Source organism: Nannospalax galili, unplaced genomic scaffold (genome assembly GCF_000622305.1).
Source record: "Nannospalax galili isolate Female #2095 unplaced genomic scaffold, S.galili_v1.0 scaffold95, whole genome shotgun sequence".
NCBI classification, from domain to species: Eukaryota; Metazoa; Chordata; class Mammalia; order Rodentia; family Spalacidae; genus Nannospalax; species Nannospalax galili.
The window spans coordinates 183,286-207,511 of NW_008342393.1; the positions used below are offsets into that span (position 1 = coordinate 183,286).

At 46.7% G+C, this 24,226-nt stretch overlaps 1 long non-coding RNA gene across 2 annotated transcripts in view; it reads left to right on the plus strand.

The window, feature by feature from the left end:
• Positions 1–24,226, plus strand: part of LOC115071287 — a 66,610-nt gene that overhangs the window by 10,412 nt on the left and 31,972 nt on the right. For both annotated transcript variants that reach the window (XR_003850376.1, XR_003850377.1), the window contains exon 2: positions 16,612–16,840. This is a non-coding gene — a long non-coding RNA (uncharacterized LOC115071287). The remainder of the gene's footprint in view (positions 1–16,611; positions 16,841–24,226) is intronic.

Here is a 24,226-nt window from a genome sequence, read left to right on the forward strand (position 1 = left end):
CATTTATAAAATCAGCATTTCAATATCAGAAGATATGTTATCACAGCTTCTTTGAAACTTTCTTCCTAATCTCCATGAGATATATTTAAACATCTAAGACTTAATATTCTGGATTAAGTTTTTTTTTAATAAGTAATTTACTGAGAATTTCATAGATGCATATAAGGTGTTTGATCAAATCCATGCCCGCTCCCTCCCCTCCAACTCCTCCCATACCTCCCCATCACTTTTTTCTGTTATACTCTTCCTTCTTCTTTGATTTATTTTTTTCCCTGCGGGGCTTTTGGCTATTCTAACATTACCCCTCTGAAGAGGTAACCATAAAATCTTTTAAGGATTAGATAAAAGCTCCCAAATATTTTCGACATTTGGAATGGAGTATGTTGCTAAGAGGCCCAAGGACATTGTGAGTTTTAGCCAAGAAACTGGCTACTTTTCTTTGGGGCTTTATTACCCTAACTGCCTAGCCAATTTCTACCTCCTATTCTTATCACACCACCATCTGAAGAGGTTACCCAAATAGCTGATAGAGAATTGGGACACAGACTGCTCTGCTTCTTCCATGCTGAACAGGGACACAGGGTGAGGCAATTGGGGTACCCCCTTCAGTGGGTCTATCTAAAAGTCTCCCAAATTGTATAACTCTTAACTCTAGAAAAGAAGATCCTTGACTGGTGCCTAGGAGATGTGAAGGAAAAGTAAAGGCAAGAGTAGTTGTATTATAAGTTCTAGACAGGGAACCAGAAAAAGTCAGAACAGGGCAAATTTCAAATGTCCAAATTAAAGTCCATTGGAATTTTTTGATGAGGGCTTCCAAAAGCATCCCTCTATTGAGTTCCTCCTCATTTTCCTTTTGTCTGCCAAGGCTGGACTCAAGAGTGTTGGTCTCAGGATTTGTTTTCAGGCACTTTGGTAGCTATCAGAGTGGCTAGAATCAGTGTCAGTTCCCTCTCAAAGGCTTCTAGATAGGGAGAGAAAACAAATTTAGCCATTATTTTAGAACAATAGTTAAGTCTTACATCTGAGCTGCACTTTCTGATTAGGAACAAAATCATCAATGATAAATAATTGTCTAAATAACTTTTTATATAGACTTAAGCCTAATGTCTGAGAAGTATAATCCCTTGAACTCTTACAGAAATATACTGATGACTTTACTCTTTGGTTTATCTTTATTATTTTTTAATTGTGGGGGAGTGGGCTCATATGAATGCGGGTACCCACAGAGGCCAGAGGCATTAGATTCTCCTGAAGCTGGAGTTATAGGCAGTGGTGAACCACTTCATGTGAGAGCTGGGAATCAAGCTCTGGTACTCTGAAAGAGCAGTATGTGCTTTTAACCACTGAGCCATCTCTCTAGCCCTGTTTTTGTTTTTGAGACAGGGTCTCATATAGCCCAGAATGGCCTTGACTTTGCTACATAGAACCTTGAATTTCTAATCCTCCTGATTTTCTCCTGAGTGCTGGGATTATAGACATAGGACACCATGCCTGGTGTGTTCAATGCTAGGGATCAAACCCAGGCCTCATGCATGCTAGGCGAACACTTTACCAGCTGAGCTACAACCCCAGTCTGGCAATAGCAAATTAAAAAAAAACAAACAACAACAACAAAAAAAACACTTTATTTTTTAGTTTTCTAAAATTTTGTAGGTACAGGATCTCATTAAGTTGCCCAGTCTAGCCTGATTCCTGGTCCTCTGATATCCTGACCCCTCCTCACTGACCCTCACTTGACATTTCCTATTTATAGTTCTTTTTCCCTGTCACAAGTCGGTCTCACTTTTCCATTGGGAAATACCTGTTACAACTTGTTTGTTGTGTGTCTTCTTAGGGGGTGCTTTGATATTTTATTAAATTGTGCAGCAAGCATGAATGTCTCCCACAAAGGAAAACTGATGGGTGGGGGGAAGCATTTTGCTCTCTAGAAATTGAGCATGTAAAGTATATTTAATTAAAATGATAAATCTGATTTTCAGTTTGGTTTTTGCTACTGCTAAAACTAATCTATTCTATGCGCATTTTCAGAAGACTGCAGCCATCAAACCAGAGACTATTAGAGCTGAAAGGCACTGTCCAGATCTGTCTGGCTGAACCTTTCATTTTACAGCCAAAGAAACTGAGGCTCAGTTTGGGGAAAAGATCCTGAAATTCCCCTGATGAGTGAATGCCGAGGGAAGACAGCCACAGGGGTTTGTTTGTGCCTTCTAGGGCGCCTTCTCTCCTGTTTCAACTTCCTGGTGCAGCACAGGACAGGAATTGCCAGGTTCTTCTCTTTAGAAGCCCCCCCCCCCATATGTATTAATAGCTCTGCTGGGAGAGTGCTCACCTAGCATGCACAAAGCCCTGCTGGGTTTGATCTCCAGTGCCACCCAAACTGGACATGGTGGTGCATATCTGTGATTCTAGCATTCAGAAGGAGAAGTAGGAGGATCAGAGTTCAAGCCCAACCTCAGCTATGTAACAAGTTCAAGGTAAGCCTGGGCTGCACAAAATCTGTCTCTAAGTGGGCCCAGTGGATAGACCCACACTGAAGGACATTTGGGGTCACAAATCAGACTTTATAGGTCATATTATGTATATAAGAGAGTACATTAGGCCGGGCGTGGTGGCGCAGGCAGATCTCTGTGAGTTGAAGGCCAGCCTGGTCTCCGTAGCAAATCCGAGCCAGCCGCAGCTACAAGGAGACCTTGTCTCAAAAAGAGCAAAAAAAAAAAAGGAAAGAAAGTACATTAAATTGGGCAGGGGCAGTGGGGGAGCTGCAGAGAGGGGAGGGCATCTAAAGACCATCAAAGTATATTGTATAAAATCACAAACATTCAATTAAAAAAAAAAAAAAAGAAAGAACCTGTCTCCATAAACAAGGTCCCTCTACCTTGCAGACTTCTGCTGGGAAAGGGGAGCCTGAGAAGTCTGTCCCCCATCTTCCAGTGAGTACTGATCTCTCTGCTAGTCCAGTCCTTCCCTCTGACTTCTCTGGCCCCTTGTGGCTTCTCATCCTGGAGCCTTAGTCGGTGGTCAATTATATTTGGTTCCCTATTTTTCCTTCTACCCTTTTGGTAACCAGACCTTTGTTTTTCTTATCCTAGCTGTGTCTGCAGAATTGAAAAGACAATCTATTGAATTCACATTTAAAATAGCCTTTGCTTCTAATAAAATTGTGTATGTAAGATGTGTATGTAGGAGCTGAGAAATGGCTCAGTGGTGAGATGGCTCAGCAATTAAGAGCACTTGCTGCTCTGGTGGAGGACCTAGGTTTATTCTTAGCACCCTCATGGTGGCTCACACCTGTCTGTAACTCCAGTTGTATAAGATCTGACTCCCTCTCCTGGCCTCCGTGGATACTGCATGCATGTGGAACACTTACATGCAGGCAAAGAACTCATACACGTAAAATACAAATCTTTGTATTTTATGTGTGTGCTGGATAGCTTTAATTATCAACTTGATGTACCTGGGTAGAGGGAACTCAGCTGGGGAACTGCTTCTATTGGCCATGTCTGTGGGGCATCTTCTTGATTTTTGAGTGATGTCAGAAGTCTCAGCCTACTGTGGGTGGTGTCACCTCTGGCCAGGTGGTCTTGTGTTGTATAAAAAGAAAATCAGGCTGAGTACAGGCCAGGGGAACAAGACGGTAAGCAGAATTCCTCCTCCGTGATCTGTTCTTCAGTTCTTGCCCTGAGCTCCTGCCCTGGTTCCCCAAGTTGAAGGTGAAATAGATCCTTTCCTCCTCAAGTTGGTTTTGGTCAGTGTTTTTATCACAGCAGTGGAGAAGCAAACTAGGACAATGTGCATGAGAATATTGCCTATATGTAAGTGCACCTGTGTCATGCAATGCCTGAGGAGGGCAGAAGAGGGCATCAGAATCCCTGGAGCTGGAGTTACAGATGGTTGTTAGCCACCACATGGATGCTGTGAACCAAACCCTGATCCTTGGCAAGTGCAAGAGCAGCCAGTAACCACTGAGGTATCACTCTAGCCCCATCACTCTAGCCCCCCAAATGAAATTTTTTAAAAATTGTGTTTATAAAACATTTGGTGTGCGCCACCATGTCTGGTATCCTCCAGTGATGTTTGGTAATCGCTCTCATTTCTGCCCTTGGCACTTTATTGTACCTTCCTGGAGGCAGCCATGATGTGTAGTTTCATGTGGATTGGTAGTAAGAGGGTCAACATATACATATACAGGCCATTATGAACCTCCTGCTCAGACATGAATGTCTCCTTCATTCACACACATGGTTGTAGACTGTGAGCGCTATAGCATAAATTCACCAAGAACCAAAGAGCTGGGTGTACTGGTAAATGCCTATAATCGTAGCACTCAGAAGGTCGAATCAGGAGGATGGTGAGTTTGAGGCTAGTTTGGACTACAGGATGAGACTCTGTCTCAAGGAAAAACAAAGAGGAGGAGAAGGGGAGGAGGGCAGGAAGATGAGGAGAAACATATACAATATACAGTGGGATTAGAACTTATCGAGGAGGTTGTGTTTACTGTTAGATGATCAGATGGTCAAGTCTACCCCTACCTGCTATACAATTAAAAATCAAAACAGGGATGGGGATGTGACTCAGTTGGTAGAATGCTTGCCTAGCAAGCATAAAGCTTTCAATTCAATCTTCAGCATTTGGTAAACCAGCCATGGTAGTACACATACATAATCCCAGCTTTTAGGCAGTAGAAGCAGGAGAATCAGAAGGTCAAGATCATCCTTGGCTACAGAGAGATAGAGGCTAGCCTGGGGAGAAAAAATAAAAGAAAGAAATAGTCTTGCTATGTTACCCAAGCTGGTCCTGGGCCCATGCTATCTTCCTACCTTAGCCTCCTGAGTAGCTTAGACCATAGTTGTGTGCCACTATGCCCTGTTCAACAAACTCCACAAGCTTAGCTTACACACAGAAGCGCAAGGTCTGTGGTGAACCCTCCCATTGCACACCCTCACTCTACTGCCTCCTTTACTTTCTACCTCTGCGGCTCCAGGTGTATGGGCTGATGTGTGTGTATGGGGTACCGGGTCTTCTGGGCAGTGCTGGGCTGCCTGCAGGGTCAAAGGTCAAAATCATCTAGATTCTCCAAGGTGGGGTTGGTGACGGGAGGGACCCCATCTTATACTTAGAGGCAGAGGCTCTTGGGATGTCCAGCTTCTATATACAAGGGGCCTTACCTTCCTCATCAGAGAAGTAGAGGTTCCCTTAAGAGGCAGAGGTGGCTGTTAGAGGAGGGAGGATTGTGTGTGTGGATGTTCAGCTTATAACAGCTTTGTGTATTTCCAAGAAGTCAGAGGATGCTAGCCATGCCTCTACACTTAGTCTTCTCCCAGTGTACTAGAGGGTTCTGAGACCGAGAGCTAAGACTTGTCCCAAGGAGCCTACCAACTGGTGATGGCACTACTGATGTGTGTGTGTGTGTGTGTGTGTGTGTGTGTATGTGTGTTTTTAATTTATTATATTTTTGTGTATGTGTGTGCACATATACATGTGAATGTGTCTGTGGGAACCCACACAGGCCAGAAGAGGGCGTTGGATCCCCCTGGAGCTGGAGTTACAGGTGGCTGTGAGCCACCAGATGTGGGTGTTGGAAGCCCAACCAGGTCCTCTACAAGAGCAGTAAGTGCTCTTAACCCAAAGCCATCTCTCTAGCCCCTTGTGGGTTTCTTGAGCTCACAGAGATCCACCTGTCTCTGCTTCCTTAGTGCTGGGCACATGCCACCATGCCCGGCCTCTTGTGGGCTCTTTGAAAAAATTTTTTTGGTTGTTTTTGAGACAGGATCTCATGTAATCCAGGATACCCTCAAATTTGAAATGTAACTGAGAATGACCTTGAACTTCTGATCCTCTAACCTTTACCTGCCAAGTACAGGGATCACGGATATATGCCGCCATGCCTGATTTATGCAGTGCTGGAGACTCAACTAAGGGTTTTGTGCATGCTAGGCAAGTACTTTACCAATTGACCTACATCTTCCTGGGCCCCTTGTTTCATGTCTTATTTTTGTTTTGTGCAGTGCTGGGGATCTAACTAGGGCCCACTCAATGCCAGGCAAGTGTTCTACTACTGAGTTTGTATCTTGTCTTTGGTCCTTAAGGTTTTTATAGCAGATTTAGAGGACCCCCCGCCCCTTTTACCAGAGCAGCAGTGGAGGGTGACAGCTTTGATCATGGACTTCGTATTCCTTTAAGTCTATGTCTCTGAGGTCTTGATTGGTGCATTTCTCCTGGGGGGAACCAGCACTCTCCATCCACTTTCTCATGCAAGTTTTGTGGACAGTGTTTACTTACTGGGAAGTCTGAGGCCCCCACTTGCTTATGCTCTTCCCAGGCTTTTGTTCGAATCTTCCCATCTCCAGGCTCCTGTCTTAGATCCTCACACTTGAGAGGGCAGGCTGTGGGCCTCACTGACTTCTGTTCCCCTGTAGCAACCAGGTCGGCTCCTGGACTAGTCAGGGTTTTGCAAACTGCTGGCTGAGACTGCATCTGCAGCCCCCATAGCTGAGTTTGCATCCAGGTTTCACTTCTGGATGGGGGAGACAAGGAAGGGGCCTCGAGAGTGAGGCTTAGAAAACTATCCTCCCTGGACCAAGTTGCCAAGTATCTGTTTTGTATGAAGGATCTGTCTGTCTGTCTGTCTGTAGGTGTGGATGCAAGTGCACGTGACTGCATGAACACAGAGGCCAGAGAGGGCAGTATTCTTCAGGCGTGCTTTTTTGAGACAGGGCCTCTGGCCTAGAACTTGCCAGATATGCTAGGATACCTGGCCAGTAAGCCCCAGAGATCCTCCTGTCTCTACCTCCCCAGCACTTGGATTAAAAGCACGCACAACCATCACACTTGTCTTTTTTACATGGGTTCTGGGGGGTCAAACTCAAGTCTTCATGCTTGCAAGGACAGCACTTTACTGACTGAGTCATCTCCTCAGCCTCCCCTCCTTCCTCCTTCCCTCCCTCCCTCCCTCCCTCCCTCCCTCCCTTCTCCAGACTTTTTCTCTTTTAGTTTTTTGGAGGCATGGTTTCATTAGACTGCCTTGGAACTTCCTGTGTAGCATAGGCTGGTCTTCAACTCCTGATCTTTCTGTCTTGGCCTCTACACTGCTGAGATTATAGGCATGTACCACCATGCCCAGCTATATTTTTCAGTGATTGAAATAAAACCAACACCAAGGAAGTGGGAAGGGAGCTTGCCTGAACCACCCAGCTGGGAAAGGGCTCAGCCAGGTCATCAACAACCTGTGGGATGTAATTTCAGAAGCCAAAGCCCTGATCATAGCTCAGAGGAGGCCTGAAAATGGGTGTTCAAAAAAAAAAAAAAAAAAGTGGGGAGAGGGAGAGGGAGAAAGATCCTCTTTACTAGGCAGGCCACATAAGTCCTCTTGGAGGAGGAGGCAGGAGAGACCGGAGTGGGGCTAGCATCAGGGTATTGCAGGCTCTGGGGATATGTATCAGGACCTGAGGCAGGAGACTGGGGAGCAGGAGGTTGGGTTCAGGGACAGGGAAGACCAGAGTGGTGTGGAAGGGGTGAGGGGAGGGAGGAGACAGAATTTTGGAATCTCTCAGATGCTTGCCTGGGAAGTTTCTCTCCGTGGCTTCAGGCCTGATGTCTCTGTTGACTGGCCATCGAACGGAGAGAGAAATTCCAGGAAAGAAAGAGAGAGAGACACACACACACACAGACACAGACACAGACACACACACACACACACACACACACACACACACACACACAGAGACAGAGACTGTGGAGAGCCTCTGCCCAGCCGTGCACACATCAGTGGCTTTGGACAGAGTCCCAGGACTGGGACTGGTCTGGGCAGCAGAGATTCCCTTGAATGTAGCTTGGACTGGCTTTTTCCCTGGTGATTCTGGGTCCAGCTTGTGAATATCTTGTGGGTCCTCACATCCTGGTACTGAGGGAAAGGAGGAAGAAGAATCATTTTTCTTTGTAGATGCTCAACTTGTGGCTTCTTAGCAGCTTTGATTGGACTGTTGTCGCCTTCTGAGATGGAGTGGGGCAACTTTACCTTTAGGGAACCTGGGAGATCTGGCAGGGGCTTGAATGGGAGATTTAACAGATGATGCCTGAAAGGCTGGGGAGATGGGCCAAGTGGATAAAGTGCTTGTTGCATAAGCATGAAGACCCCAGTTGGAATCCCCAGCACTGATGTAAAAAGTCAGGCATGGCAGCATGCACTTGTAATCGCAGGATTGAAAGGAGGATCCCTGGAGCTCACAGGGCAGCCAGTCTCAGCAATTAGTGAGCTCCACATTCAGTGGGAGACCTTGTCTCAAAAAATAAAGTGGAGCCGGGTGTGGTGACGCACACCTTTAATCCCAGTACTCGGGAGGCAGAGGTAGGTGGATCTCTGTGAGTTCACGGCCCGCCTGGGGGTACACGGAGACCCTGTCTCAAAAAGACCAAAAAAAAAAAAAAAAAAAAAAAAAAAAAAAAAAAGTGGAAAACAATAGTGGGAGGTACTCAGTCTCTGTCCTGTACGTATGCACCTGTACATGTACAGGCATGCACACTCACACATCCCCTTGCACACACCCCGAAAAGAAAAAAAAGGATGAGCCTCAGGCCTCCAGCCTGGGTCCCTGGCACCTACATCAGTGCTTAATAAATCCTGTGGGCAGAGGACTGAGTGGGTTGGGGGGGGGTTGTCCACTGGGATGTGAAGCAAGCTTCTACCTGCCGAATGCTTCCTGTTTAGTCAGGGAGGTGGGTAGGCCTGGCAGGCTTATGTTTACTAATAACATTTTTCCTAATTCAAGGTTGAGGTACCAGAGGCCACCTGGGGGATGGGTATGTCAATGCGAGGGTGGTGGAAGCCCCTCCCAGAAAGAGGCCATCCCACTTGAGGCCCAAGTGGCTCTGAGCTCTCTGTGCTTAGCTAAGGTAAATTTCCTGAAGTTCCCACAGTTCACCAAGCCAGTACCTCATAAGGTCTCTGCTGCTCTCTGCCAAGGATGGAGACTTTGGGCTATGGCCTGGTGCAGAGGTGCCACTGAAAGGTGTGTGTTCTGCTGGCACTAGGGGGTCTCCCTGGGCAACTTAAGGTGGGGATCTTGGCAACTTAAGGTCCTGCTGACCTTCTCCAGAGTTGCAAAGCCTATTTTTCTCAGCTCAGACAGACAGAGTGATAGGGTACGGAATGAATGATTTGTGCTTTTTTTTTTTTGAGGCAGGGTCTAGTGTAGCCCAGGCTAGCCTCAAACTTGCTATGTAGCTGAAGATGATCTTGAACTTCTGATCTCCTGTCTTTACCTCTTGAATGCTGAGATTACAGGCATGTGACACCATGCCTGGTTGAAAAAATTATTTATTATTTTTATGTGTATGAATATTTTGTCTGCATGGATGTAAGTGTACCACATGCATGCAATGCCTAAGGAGGCCAGAGAAGGGCATTTGAGCCCTTGGAGCAGGAGTTACTGATGGTTGTTAGCCACTGTGTGGGAGCTGGGAACCAAACCCAGGTCCTTTGCATGAGCAGCCAGTGCTCTTAACTGCTGAGCCATCTCTCCAGCTCCCATGACTCCCTCCCTCCCTCCTTCCTTCCTGCCTTCCTGCCTTCTTGCCTTCCTTACTTTTTGGTCTTCTTGAGACCAGGTCCCCCTGTAGCCCCAGCTGTCCTAGAACTCGCTATATAGACCAGGCTGGCCTTGAACTCACAGAGATCTGCCTGCCTCTGCCTCCTGAGTGCTGGGATTAAAGGTGTGTGCCACCCCATCTGGCCCCTTCCTTCCTTTTTGTCTTTGTGTGTATGTACATGTTTGTGAGTGTATGTGTGCCATTGTGTATGTGTGTGTGTGTGCAGGTGCACATGTGAATTCATGGGTGTGGAGAACAGGGGACTTCATTCATCAGGTGACATCTCCCTTGTTTATTTGAGACGAGGTCTCTCACTAGCCTGGAGCTTGCCAAGCAGGCTAGGCTGGCCAGCCACTGAACCCCAGGGATCTGCCTGTCCATGTCTCCTCAGTCCTGGGATTACAGATACATGCCACCATGCCTGGCTTTTTCACATGGGTCCTGGAAATAGAATTCAGGGCCTCATGCTTGTCTGGAAAATACTTTATCTCCTAGCCCCTCTTTTTGGCTTTTTGACATAGAGTCTCAACTCTATAGCCCAGACTGGCCTGAAATGCATGCTCCTCCTGCTTCTGCCTCTCAAGTGCTGGGATTATAGGCATGACACCTTGATGACTTAGCCTTTTATTTATTTATTTACTTATTTAATTTGTTTATTTATTTATTGTTTGTGTGTGCGTGTGTGTCCATGCCAACACAGGTAGATGCAGAGGTCAGATGATAACTCTTTGGAGTCTACCACCCTGTGGGATTAGGAATTGAACTCAGATCCCCAAACCCGAATGTAAGAACCTTTACCATCTGTGGCTCAGTGTAACCTTTCTTTGCCTCAGTTTCCTGATCTGTAAAATAGCAGTATGGTATGGATGTGAAGATAAAATAACAAGATGAGTTAGAGGGTCACAGGCTGTCCCTAAAGGTTCCATAAATCTACTTCCTGTCAGATGTCACTATCAGGGGCCTCCCCCCCTGCAGTCTGAGCTAATCCCCTGCTGCTATGGTGAACCCCAGTTTCCCTGAGAGTCTTCCAGGATAGGAAGCTGGTTGCTGCAAGCTCTCCAACCAGCTACTCTGATCTCAGCTCTTTCCCCTCCCCTGTGATTATCATAAAGCCCCTGGAGCAAGTGGGCAGTCTCTGCTGCGCGGCTGGGCCTCGTGCCCCTTTGAAGTCTCAGGCCAGATTCCCAGTCCCACATACTGACTTCTGAGAAAGCTGCTTCCTATCAAACCCTGCCGCCAAAAAGACGCCCCTTCTTGGGTACTCCTGCCAACTCCCGTTTTATAATCTCCGTGCTGGGGAGGGAGGACAGCGCAGGCACTTTGTCTGCAGGAAGGAAGCAATTAAATTATTAGCACTTTGAGAAATTAAACGACATAACTTATGGCGGCATAAGTTTAGCAAAAAAAAAAAAAAAAAAAAAAAAAAAAAAAAAAAAGAAAGAAAAGAAAAAACCTTGTAATGTGAGAAAACAATTAAAAAGAATTATATAAGGTTGGGCTCGCTCCTTTATGGCAATAGAGTTAGCAGTTCATTGATTATTGTCTTGTTATAATGCAGCAGGATGGCGCAGGGTGAGACATTCAGGAAGCTAAGCGCTTAGCTGGGTCCGGCAGAGCACACCGAGGAGTTGAAAGGTTTTCCTGGATGGGAGGCAGGGGGGAGGAGTTGGGTCACTGGAGGAGCCCCAGAGCAGCCCTTCTGGGCTCCCTGCCCCTTCTCCCGAAGTAGATTGGTGGGTTGTGGTGTGGTGTCAGTTTCAGCTTGCCCACTTCCTGTGCCCCTACACCTCTGCTTGTAGTCATCCTGCTGAATATACATAGTTCCATAAGGGGACAAGGAAGTGGATGACTGACTAAGGAACCTGACCGACTGAGGAACCCTCCCCAGCAGAGTGAACCAGTGAACCAGGCGGATGCTCTGAGAAGCACCCAGCAGCATGGGAAACAACAGATTGGATGTACACAGAGCCATGAGCAGAGATCTGAAAACCTCTGCCAAGAGCAGCCAAAAAGAACAAACAACAGCTACCCACCACCACATAGAGGAATCTCCCTGACAGGCTGAGAGAAAGAGGCAAGACCTGAATCAGGAGCCCTTTATATGTCATGTAGATGAAGTTCTAGAACAAATTCAAACTTAGGCATGGTGACACATGCTATAATCTCCAGAATTTGGGAAGTACAGACGGCTAACAATCGTCTATAACTCCGATTCCAGGGGATCCGACGTCCTCTTCTTTTCTCCGTGGGCACTGCACAACACGGGTACACGTACACACATGCAGGCAATACATTCATACACATAAAACAAAAAATAAAAATAAATAAATTTATTTAAGAAAGAAAGAAAGTCAGGCATGGTAACACACACCTGCAATCCCAGCACTGAGGAGGGAGAGGCAGGTGGGATGTCTGTGTGTTTGAGGCCAGCCTGGTTTACATGGAGAATTCTAGGTCAGCCACGACTATTGTGAGACCTTGTTTCAAAAATATTTAATTTATTAATTAAAAAGAGAGGAATGGTGAGAAAAGAAAAAAAGGAAATAAATCGCTTGCTAATTATTGCTAATTATACCAGTAGACCTTTGGGCTGGGTGTGGTGGTATAGGGCAGAGCTGGGGCATCTAGTTTGCACTGAGTTCAGTTACTGATATCTGCTGGGAGGTGAGTCCACACCTTGCCCATTGCCTTAGAGCCTCGTGTCGGGGAGCAGAACCAGAGTGAACATCAAGGAGCCAGCCTGAGGAGCTCACCCCCTGGCAGTTTAGGCAACCCTCTCTGCATCTCAGTGAGGAGGTAGAAGATTACAAAAGAGTGCCTAGGGCAGAGAGATGAGTGTACCATTTAGAGCGAGGCTGGATAAACTTTCTCTGAAAGGGCCGGAAAGCAAGTGTTTTAGGCTTTGAGTCATGAGGTCTCTGTCACAGCTCGGCCATAAGCGGCCACAGACGCAGATGAATGAGTGTGACTGTGTTCCAATAAAGCTGTATTTATGGACCCTGACATTAGAATTTCATTTATTTTTTGTGCATCCTGAAGTATTATTCTCTTGTTTTTTTTTCCCCAAACCATTTGAAAGTGTAGGAATGATTCTTAGCATGCAGGCTGTGAGCATACAGGTGAAGACCAGAGTTTGCTGAGCTGTGGTCAGAGAGGAGTAGTATGATTCCTAGAAGCAAGCATTCAGGGGAGCTCCGCTATCTTTACTGTGGAGATGAAACGTGGGCAAGGGATGAGGTGGTTTACCCAGGGTCAGTTGGGAGATCACACTCCCACCTAGATCTCCTGAGTGGGAATTAAGCACTTTGAACAAATGTACTCTCTCTCTCTCTCTCTCTCTGTGTGTGTGTGTGTGTGTGTGTGTGTAGGGAGCTGATTGTCTATGGCATCCCCAAGCCCACACCTTGCAGCAACAAGTTTGGCTTCACTCTGGACAGTTTCTTCAGATGGATCAGAGAGCTCCTTAGATCAGTAGAGTGAATTGTTACTCTTCAAAACCCTTTCTTGGGGTCAGGGGTCAGGGTGTCTATCTGGGTGGAGTTAGGAAGAGGAGTGGGGGTAAGTATGATTAAAGTACATTATATGTTGGGCTAGAGAGATGGCTCAGTGGTTAAGATCACTGGCTGCTCTTGCAGAAGACCTGGGTTTGAATCCTAGCACCCACATGGTGACCAATAACGATCTGTAACTCCAGTTCCAGGGGATCTGATGCCCTCTTTTGTCCTCCAAGGGCATTGCATGACACATGTGTACTTACATACAAATGTTAAAAAATACATTATATTCATGAATGAAATGTATGAAATTATAAAAATTTAATAAAAATATTACATTAAAAAAACTGGGGCTGGAGAGGTGGCTCAGTGGCTGAGTACCCGCTGCTCTTGCAGAGGACCCCATTCTGGTTCCCAGCACCCACATGGTAGCTAACAACTGTTCCTCTTCTGGTCTCCCTGGGCTTTGCATTCACAGGACGCTCTTATAGTCGGGCAGGCAAAACACTACTAATACACATGCAATAAAAATGAAAGAAAACTGCCTGATGTGGTGGCACACACTTTTAGTCCCAGCACTCAGGAGGCAGAGGCAGGCAGATCTCTGTGAGTTCAAGGCCAGCCTGGTTTACATAGTGAGTTCCAGGCTAGCTGGGGCTACAGGGAGACCGTCTCAAAAATACAAAAAAAAAAAAAAAAAAAAAATTAAAAAAAAAAAAAAACCCCAAAAAGCTTGGGGACCCCCGCAAAAAACCCCATAGAGCTTGGTGACACCTGCCTTTAGTCTCAGAACTGGGGAGGCAGAGGGAGGAGGATCTCTGTGAGTTTGAAGCCAGCCTGGTCTATGTCGCAAGTTCCAGGCCAGCTAGGGCTACATAGTGAGATTCTATCTTAAAAAAATAAAACCCAAATCCAATCCTTCCCAAAACAAAACAACCCCCAAAACTTTTCTCATCCTTGGTCTATAACTTTGTTTCCTGTGTGATATACTGTTTTTTTGGAGACAGGGTGTCAGGTAGCCCAGGCTGGCCTCAAATTAACTATATAGCCAAGGATGTCCTGAACTTCTGATCCTCCTACCTCTGTCTCTCAAACACTGGGATTAGAGGTATGTGCCGTCACACCCCGTTTATGCAGTGCTAGGGATGGAACCCGGGGCTTTGTGCATGCTAGACAAGTACTCTACCAACTGAGCTACATCCCTAGCCCCCAATGTGATATCTTTCTTGATGTGGATTTTATTACAGTATGTCAGAGTGAACTTTTGATTCCATTTATATAAAGTTCAAAATCAGACAAAGTCAATGGATGCTGCTGGAAGCCAGGTGGCATTTGGGAGCTTCTGGGGGTTAAAGAAACATTCTGCATCCTGAGCTGTGAATATTGTTTGTGAAGAGGCTTTGGATCTGACTGAGGCACATGTCTGGGCAGATATTTTTTTCTAGCAAGCTACACCTTAAAAACAGCTCTTGGGGCAAGCAGTGAGATGGCTCAGTGGGTGAGGGTGCTTGCCGCCAAGTCTGATGACTGCATTTTCATCTCTGGAACCCACATAGTGGAAGGACGGAACCAACTCCTGATAGTTGTCCTCTGACCTCCACATGCACACCGTGATGTCCCTGTATTCCCCCAAATAGTTCCAGGGGCTGGTGGTATAGCTCCTGGATTTTGCTTGTTTATTTGTTTTTGAGACAAAGTCTCACTACGAATCCCTGGATGGTCTGGAATTTGTTATGTAGACAAGATTGGCCTAGAACTTATAGAGATTCACCTGCTTCAGATTTGGCTTCTTGATAGAGTGCTTGCTGAGTGTGCATAAAGCCTTGGGTTCAACCCCAGCACTGTAAAACAAAATAAAAATATTTCTACCGGCATTTTGAGCAAACAGTGAATTTTTAGTGACTCTAGTTTTAGAAACAGAAAGGAAGAAATCATGTCGCCTCAAGCTCTGTTCCCCTTCCTTCACAAGGCTAGAAAAGGACATGTTAATTTATGTTTTATAAAAATATTTTATTTATTATTTTTTTATGTGTGTGAGTGTATTACCTGCATGTATGTAAATGCACCTGTGTCCTGCAATGCCCTAGGAGGTCAGAAGAGGGCATCAGATCTCCTGGAACTGGAGTAACAGGGTGCTGGAAATCGAATCTGGGTCCTCTGCAAGAGCAGCCAATGTTCTTAACTGCTGAGCCATCTCTTCAGCCCCAAGAGAGGACTTTTAAATAGGTTATCTTGGTGTACATATGTAATCCCAGTACCTGAAAGACTAAGAAAAGAAATGTATGTGTGTGTGTGTGTGTGTGTGTGTGTGTGTGTGTGTGTGGTGCTGGAGATGGAACACAGGGCCTTGGACACTAGCAGGCACTGTATCACTAATCACTAATCCCTAGCCCAGTGAGTCTAGGTGCATTTTTGAGGAAGTGTATGTGTGTTGTGAGATGCATGATTGTGTCAATCAATGAGTGTATATGTGTGAGTGGATGAATGTGTGTACTTGTGTAGCACTGTGATGTATGTATGATGTATTGTAAAATGTGTATGTATGCAAAAGTGGATATGGTTTTGTGTGTGTGAGTGCGCGCATATGTGTGTGGAAAAACCACCTTAAAACAGGACCCACAAACCTCTCTCCTTTTGGAATTTGAATTTGGGATTTTCAGGAACCTATGTGGGCTCACAGGCTGAGTGTGGTGTGTAGAGGTCAGGGTTTTTTTTTTTTCTGGTGTGAGAGCCTGACCCCTGCTGCTCTGCTGAGCAGCCTTCCCGTGTCTGTGCAATGCATGTCCCTTGGCTGCTTGGATGAACACAGGGAAATGGGTTCTGGTAACTGGCCGACCCTTTTAGCCTGTTCATTTGGGTTGCTCTCAGGCCGTCTATGTTTCTGGAGGGTTTGCTGGAATTCTCTCTGAAATGTGCCAAGCTTCCTGCTCAGGAGAAGACATTCATTTAATTTATTTAATCTGGATGATTTAATTCTCTCATTCAGACTGAGTGAAACACAGATTTTGCATTACAGGGGGCTGATGGGGTGAGGGAGGGATAAAGGTTGGAAGGCAGTGATGTCAACATCCATGGGACAGAATGTCTCTCTCACACACCACTGGCATCCCACACTTGGGTCTGGCTCTGGGATCCGCCCATGCAAAAGAGCTGGTCTTCCAGGGCAGATTTGAGAAAGTGTTTCCAGGCTTCCACCCCAGGCTTAGACCCTTGCTGCCTGAACTTCCTAAATCCTGCCCTCTACCACCCGGCTCCTGCCTAGCTCTGTGGGCTCCTCCCTCTCTCCCTTGAACTTGACTGATTTAGTTCAGAGAACTGGTGTGCCCCTACACGTTTCTCTCACCATTGACCCTTTTGTCTGTGAGCCTCAGTACAGGCTTTGGGTTTATGAGCTACTTTCCCATCCTTCTCTCTGCCTTTTTCCCATCCCCTGGCCTTTGTTGACCTCTCCTCTTCCCCTCTATCTCGATGGTGGTGCTCACTGCATGGAACTGAAATTCTCTATATATGTGTGATTCTCTCCCACATACAGCCACAAGGTTCTCCTGGGCAGAGACTGTGTCTTGTTCATCTCTGACTCACTGGATCCCGGGGCGATGCTCACCACAGAGGAAAAGCTGGGCCAACAGAAGCTTGCTGAATGAATAAATGAGCCTGTAAATGGAACAGCCAGGATGAACTGCACAGGCTTCAAATGCAGGCACACAGATATGCATAGCCCCTTACCATCTCGCCCCTCTCCTACTGAGATCACCAGGCAGGTATTTATCCTCACAAAAGTAAGCCACCCCTAACTCATATGGCTGATCTGTAGGCTAGCAGCTGATTCCTGTTCTGCACACCTTATTCCTGTGCGTCCAGAGGACTGAGTAGCTGAGGCTGTCCTTTTAGAGAAGAGCTCCCTGTGTTTCAAATAGCACAGAATTTGGGGGGGGGGGTCAGTGAAACTGCAGGGCATTCCAATGCCGGTACCAGGGCTTGATGCTTCTGAGGTCCTGGCTGGAGATGGACTGCCCATCATGTGCTAACAGGCTGGGGTGGGAGGGTGAGGGAGGAAAAAGCGTCTGATCAGTGACCCAGATTAGAAAAGGATCAAAGCATCTGGGACAGATGTTATCTGAATGGATGAGTGTTCCTGCAGGTAACTGGCTTTTCCGCTGTTGCTCCCCACTAAAGCTCTGGTAAGAGTGCTTACAAGTACCTAGCATGCTAATGAATGAATGCATAGTATATGAATTCATTTGACCTTGGGTACAGTATTTTTCCTCCCCTCCTCCTCCTCCTCCTCCTCCTCCTCCTCCTCCTCCTCCTCCTCCTCCTCCCCTCCCCCTCCTCCCCCTCTCTCTTCTTTCCTCCCTCTCTCCTTCCCCTCCTCCCTTCCTTTTGACAGGGTCCAATCCCAAGCTAGCCTCAAATTCTTTATGCAGCCAACGATGACCTTGAACTTCTTTGAAATTTTTTTTTATTTTATTTATTTTTATTTTATGTGTATGAGTGTTTTGCCTGCATGCATGTAAACATGCATGTGTGTGCAATGCCCTCAGAAGCCAGAAGAGAGCATCAGATCCCCTGGAATTGCAGTTACAGATGGTTGTTAGCTGCCATGTGGGTTTGGGGAACTGAACCTAGGTCCTCTGCAAGAGCAGTCAGTGCTTTTAACCACTGAGCCATCCCTCCAGTCCCCACCTTGAACTTCTAACCCTCCTACCTCTACCTTCCCTGCCAACTGCTGGGATTCCAGGCATACACTTGGTTTATGCAGTGCTGAGGATGGAAACCAGGGTTTCATGCATGCTAGGCAAGCAAGCATTTTACCAACTGAGCTACATCTCCAACTCCCCCTCCCTTCTCTCTCTCTCTCTCTCTTTCCTTCTTTCCTTTTCCTTCTCCTCCTTCCCTCTCTCTTTCTTTGCAGGGGATTGAACCCAAGGTCTTATGCTTGCTAGGCAGGCACTATACCACTGAGCTGGTTTAGCTCATTATTTTGTATTTCTGAAACTCATTTTTTTCCCACTTGTAAGGAGGAGGGGGTTGGTCTAGTTACCTCTGGGATCTCTATGGTTTTTCTGGACTTTCCTTGTTCTTATTAGTGACACATGCCCTGCACACACACAAATAACCATCATCTTAGATTGGATGTAAATTCGGCCTCATACCTGTTGTTATTCCCTTGAGCTCCTCAGTCCAGAACGACGAATAGCCAGGTTTAAGTTTTTGAGTTTCCCACTTAATATGTTTTTCTTGAGCTGTGTGATTTTGAGTATCCTTCTTCCTTAACTTTTTATCTCTCATCCATGAAGAAGTGATAATAATTGTCTTGTTTAGCCCTCAGAGTTGTGAGCATCAAGCAGATGATACATTCAAGTTTTGTCACCTGTAAATGTCATTAAAGTTTTATGTATGACAATCCCGAATAGTAAGTGCTCCATAAATGCTTATTAAACAAATGAGTGACTTTTGGGCTTTCTGTCCATCATTACTGAAGCTCTATAGGCATCCATTCCCCTTGTTTTCTTTTCTTTTAATGGACTTTACCCCGGTGCTACAGAGAGCTTGAGGCAGCCAGAAGTCCCCCATCACTCCATAAAGGCCACTACCTAAGTGGTTCAACTTTGTCCCCACCATAAGTCAACAGAGTGGGGGGAGGCTGAGATGGGAAACAAAGGAGCTGTTAGCAGGTAGAAGCAAGCCAGCCCTTCTCCGGGCAAGTCACCAATAAAACCCAATCAATGCAGCCCTTTTTAAGTTGGTTGGATCAGTGACCCAGAAAATAGCTCCCCTGCAGCAAAGGAAATGATAGTCAATAAACTGAGCCGTCAATGGGAAAAATCTATTACAGAGAGTGAGATAGCAGGAGACCTTTGGTGTTAACGGAGACCCTTTGGAACAGAGCCATGGAGCCAAGAGCCCACAGTTAACCCTCTCAAGGCCAGAAGTTGCTTCTGTTGCAATACAGATGCCCGTAGAATCTGCAGCTTCTTAGTCTCCAAAGATGGTGCTGGAGGAGCATGCTGTACGGGTTTCTTTGTGTTTATGTGGTCGAATGAGCACTTTGGGGGTGCATATGGAATCCCCGTTAGGTGGTCAGTAGGTGTGTGTGTGAGATACCTACTTTGGGTGCTGCTGAGAGACGATGCTCTCTCCCTCCCTGGGAAAGAATCTGGAGGTCTTTGGGGCTAGAGATATAGCTTGGTTGATAAGAGTGCTTGCCTAGCATGAAGGAAACCCTGGGTTTGATCCCAGGACCACATAAAACTGGGGGGTGATATCATACACCTGTAATCCCAAAACTCAGGAGATAGAGGCAGGAACATCAGAGGTTCAAGCTCATTCTGGGTATAGGGAGGTGGAGGCTAGCCTGGGCTACATGAGATTGTCTCAAACAATAAAAAAGAATATAGAGGCCTTTGTCTTCACACTTGTAGCAGCTGTCCTGACTGGGGTGTTGGGAGACAGGGGACAATGTCTCACCCCAAGCCAGGCTGCTGACATGACCCTGCCAGCTAATGGAGCTTCCCTCCTTGGGGGATGACAAGGACGGAACGCAGCCCCATTGCAGCTAAGTGACAGTGGAGTGGCATGGGGTTTCCCTAGCATGCTTGCTAGCAAGGTGGGGACCAGGGACACTATGACAGGTTGGCAGCCTTCTTGGTAAGGATGTGTTGAGTCTAGAAGGATTTGGGCCGAACAGCTGTCAGCAGCTGGTCCTGGGAATGCTACAGGGCCCACCCCTCAGTGCCTCAGGCCTCTTTTGTTGACGCTGCTGGCGCCAAGTTCTATGGGCTGTGCCCTGTGCGTTATTTGCTGAGTGTGTCCTCAGAGCTGAGGCTACTGTAGCATAATGTCCCTCTTATGCCATCTTCAGGAAAGGGTACCTGGACACGCTGATGTGCTGTGGGTCAGTGTGGACATGTTAGGGTCTGTGTTAAAGACGGTGTATTTATGCACGGCTCTGGTGACCCAGACAGATAGGGATTAGCTGGGGGCCGAGGGATGCAGGGCACAAGACCTTAGCACAGTCTTCTGCTGATGAATTGTGTTCCGAGACTGCATGCATCCTGGGCTTGTTGTTTTTATTGCTGCTGTTTAATCTTAGAGCTTTGCAGTCTTTTGGAAGTAGACTCCTAGAGCCGTGGTACTGATGCTGCCCATGTCACTGGGCTGTGGGGAGCTGTTGGCAGCTTCCAGGACCATGTGGAACATTTCCAGGGCTCATGGTGTGTGTTTATGCTGCCTCCCCTCTCCCCTCCCCACTTCCTCCCTCCCTCCGTCCCTCCCTCCCTTCTTTCCTTCCTCCCCCACTCCCACTTGGGTCTCTCATGTAGTCCAGGCTACGCTGGAACTTACCACACAGCCAAAGATGACCTTAAACTCCAGATTTTGCTGTTTCCACCTCCCAAGTTCTTCAATTACAGGCCTGTACCACCATTCCTGGTTTGAGATGAGCTTCCTGGATGAAACAACCACAGATCATATCCTGACTAGGGGAAGGTTTTCCTTGTAGCGCTCTTTCCTTTTCTCGCTTGACATTTGCATTGTTTGTGGGATACCAGCTGTTATGGGCAGGGGGAGTGGTCACATTTGGTGGGTGGGGATTCTGAAAGATAGTCTAGAGAATTCATGGAGGTAAGTCATAAGCGATTTAAAAATACAATTTTTAGGCTGGGCGTGGTAGAGCATACCTTTAACCCCAGCACTTGGGAGGCAGAGGCAGGCAGATCTCTCTGAGTTTGAGGCCAGCCTGGTCTACATAGGGAGTTTCAGGCCAGCTGGGGCTATAGGGAGACCCTGTCTCAAAAAAACAACAACAAAACAAACAACCAAGTTTTAGACCTGGTCATTTTATCTTGTTTCTTCATCAGGAAGGCAAATGCTTTCCCAAGAATACAAGAACCAGGTGACAGCTGTCTTCACTGGCCAGTTAAGGTTGAAGGGGTGGCTTCTGGATTGGGGGGGGTGGTTCCCACTTGTGGAAGTAGAGTAAGTGGACACACTGACATGTGAGTTGAGTTTCTGGTTCCTGTGAATCATGGGATGATGCTTTTTAAAGGATTTATTTCTGGTTCCTGTGACTATTGGGATGATGTCCTCTAAAGGATCTAGTGGGCCAGGAGTGGCGCATGCCTTTGATCCTAGCAGAGGCAGGTGGATCTCTGTGAGACTGAAGCCAGCCTTGTCTACATAGTGAGTTCTAGTCCAGCTGGGCCTACAGAGAAACCCTGTCTCAAACAAAACAAAACAAAACAAAACAAAACAAAACAAAACAAAAGGATCTAGTGGTTTCTTTGGCATTTCAGACAACTTTCAGGAAACTTCTGATGTGTTCCAAGTCTGCCTGGCAAGCCCAGAATTCCCAGTAAGCTTTCATTCATTTCTGTCCCAGATCAAGGCAGGAGTAGTCCCCAGAGCCCTCAACTCAAAAGGCTTTTTTTTTTTTTTTTTTTTTGTTTTTTTGAGACAGGGTCTCCCTGTAGCCCCAGGTGACCTGGAGCTTGCTATGTAGACCAGGCTGGCCTCGAACTCACAGAGATCCGCCTGCCTCTGCCTCCTGAATGCTGGGATTAAAGGCGTGGACCACCACACCCGACAAGGCTTGTGAAGATGGAGTCTTACGAAGCTGAAAAGAATGAATTACTCTTCCCTAGGAAAGCAGCTTATGTCCCAGAGTCAGGTAAGATTTTTGGTTTCAGGGTTAGCTCATCGTTTTAGCTGTGGGACTCTGGACAAGTCACTTCTCTTCACTGAGCTTTAGTCTCCTTATCTGTAAGATGATGGACAGGGCTGTGATAGGGTCAGACTAGAAGCACAGAGTAGGAAGGTAGAAACAGCGGTTCCTCCTTTTTCTAAGACAGGATCTTGGGGCTGGGAGGTGGCTCAGTTGGCAAAGTGCCTGCTGAGTAAACACGAGGACCTGGGTTTGAGTCTCAGCACCCTTGTAGGAAAAACTGGGTGCGGCAGCTGTTTGCACTTGTTAACCCCAGCACTGGGGAGGCAGAGACAGGAGCATCCCTGGAGCTAATCAGAGAGCTAGTCTAGCCCAATCAGTGAGCTGCAGGTTCAGTGAGAAGCCCCTGCTTAAAAAAGAAACAGACAAAACCCAAGGTGGATAGCTCCTGAGGAGTGACATCAGAAGTCAACCTCTGGCCTCCAAACACACGAACACACATATGCTCACACACATCCTGCCAACAAAAAAATAGGATTTTTTTGCATTGAGGGGCTGGAGAGATGGCTTGGCGGTTAAGAACACTAGTTGTTCTTGCAAAAGACCTGGGTTTGAATCCCAGCACCCACATGGCAGCTAACAACTGTCTGTAACTCCAGTCCTATGGGATCCGACAACCTCTTCTGACCTCTGTGGGCATTTCATGAAACGAGTACACTCACCTACATGCAGGCAATACACGCATACACATAAAATAAAAATAATAAATAAAAATTTAAAAAATGCATCCTATGTGGCTTTGCGCATGCCACGGCACATGTGTAGAAGTCAGAGAATAGCTTGTGAAAGTCAGCTCTCTCCTCCCACCATACAGGTTCCTGGGATCAAACTCAGGATGTCAGGTTTAGCAGCAAGCACCTTAACTCACCGAACCATCTCTTGTGCCAAAGGATAGGTTTTGCTTTATTAAGATTTATTTTTAGTTATGTGTATGTGTGTGTGGGTATGTGCATGAGTGTAAGTGCCTGCGGGGGCCAGAAGCAGCAGCTCCCCCTGACCTGAAGTTACAGGCTGTTGTGGGCAGCTGGACATGGGTGCTGGGAATCAAGCTCTACAAGAATAGTGCGCTCCTAACCACTGGGCCACCTCCCCAGCCACCAAAATATGGTTTTATTTGCAGAAGTGGGCACCCTATGTTATAAACTGTGAGCAATTTTTATATTTTGTATGTGGTACTTGGGGTGGAATGAATCCAGGGCCTCAAATGTACTAGGCAAACCTTTCACTGAGCCATACCCTCAGCCTGTGAGATTTCAAAGAAGAAAGCAAACAAACCCAGAGTCACCCTGCTCAGAGCACCAGCCCATAGGCCTCCACTGGCGCTGAGCGTTGCTGCCACCAGGTGGCAGTGTTGGCAAGCACACTGCGTCTATAGCCGCTTTCAGGCCCACGTAGGGATTCTTTAGATTGTGGATACCCATACAGACCACCTAGTTCCATGAGTCTGCCATTGTTCCCAGCTGTTCCACGTCTGTCTTCTGGCTGGGTAAGGACCAGCCAGAAGGCTTGCCAGTCTTAGCAACTCAGTTTCAGAGACGCTTATGGGATCCTCAAAGGTTTCTATGACTACTGGGGAAAAGTTGTCCCGGGCCCCCAAATTTGAACGCTAAGTCCTCCGTCTCAGGGCTTATTAGTCTTCCATTGTCTGAGGCCACAAGAAAACCATGACTGTCTCCCAACCTCAAGCCATGGTCTGGCCTTTGTCTTTGTCTTTTCCTTTTCTCTCTTTTCTTTTCTTTCAGGCTAGCCTTGAACTCACTGTACAACAGTTGATTCTGTTGCCTCCATTTCCCAAGTGCTAGAATTACAGGCATGTGCCAGCATGCCCAACTTCTGCAGTGCTAGGGACTGAACCAAGCACTTCCTTCAGCTAGGCAAACACTACCAACTGAGCTATATCCCTAGCACTTTCTTTTCACACACACACACACACACACACACACACACACACACACACATCTATATTAAAGCAGGGTCTCACTATGTAGCTCAGGAATTCACCATAGACCAGGGTTGTCTCAAACTCCAGGCAATCTTCCTGCCTCAGCCTCCACAGTGCTACAGTGCTGGTATGACAGATGTGCCACTACACCTGGCTAGTATTTAAAGCCCAGGGTCTGCTACTTTTTCACAGGATGACAGGGACCTCTGTCTTGCAGCACTTGTTAAGAAAGCTCTTGGGCCAGTGAGATGGCTCAGTGGGTAAAGGCACTTGTTGCCAATCCTGACATATAAATTCAATCTCAGAGACTCATGTGGAAGAGAATTAGCTTCCACAAGTTGTCCTCTGACCTTACAGCCTCACTATGCTGTGCAACCCTCAACACATTCACAAAATAAATAAAAGAAAATGTAATTTTAAAAATTAAAAAACAGCTGGGCATGGTGGCACACGCCTGTAGTCCCAGCACTTGGGAGGCAG